This window comes from Kryptolebias marmoratus, linkage group LG2, assembly GCF_001649575.2.
Source record: "Kryptolebias marmoratus isolate JLee-2015 linkage group LG2, ASM164957v2, whole genome shotgun sequence".
NCBI lineage: Eukaryota > Metazoa > Chordata > Actinopteri > Cyprinodontiformes > Rivulidae > Kryptolebias > Kryptolebias marmoratus.
This window is the reverse complement of record NC_051431.1, coordinates 24060976-24061777: the sequence shown is the minus strand read 5'-3', so window position 1 is coordinate 24061777 and position 802 is coordinate 24060976.

Here is an 802-nt window from a genome sequence, read left to right as displayed (position 1 = left end):
GGAGGATCTTTACATATTTGGATTTCTGATAACAGGATTTCTGCTGTTTGGATTAGGCAGTTACCTGACTTATCGTCAAATTCGTTTGATGGGTTCGGCGATCAGCAATCAAACTGTGTGGATACGCGAGCTGACTCGCAAGTTGGATGCGATTCTTTTACAGGACTGCAGACTGAATTGCGTTTCTGGTAATCATGAATAATATGGGTTACATCTTGAAGAAAGTTGCTTCGCTCGAAACAGGCGAAACGGTCCTGGAATTTGGCTGTTTGGATTCGCCATTGAAGTATCAGCAAGACTTTCAAGGCAGACAAAAACAGTCTGCCTGAACCAAAACAACTACTGTTTGTTTGTGAATTTGGCTCCCCCTAGGCTGACCTTGGTCAGCTATCTTCAAATTTCTCCTGGAACTATGTAAACAAGATGTCCCCCTCTGCCTACATCTCTGTGTCCGTCCAGAGCTCGCTGATATTATTCTATCATTATCAAAGACAATGGCCTATGTATTTTATACATATATATTGATTGTATCTGGTTCAGTTTTATTTTAATGTCAATTTAACACAAAGAGAATGCATCCAAATAGCGATTGCTTCTGTCAGTTCTTAATTCGTTTATCTATTAAAATCATGGTGAATGATCTCAGATCAGTAGGAGTCCATAGCTTTATATATTATCTGTATAGAAGTTTGCTCCTGAAGCTCCATTTTATGTAGCTTGATTTTTGCATTTGCAGGCAACTCACACTCTAAGAAATGAAATTCTGATGATGCTTGTGTTTTATGGTCAAATTACTACTTGA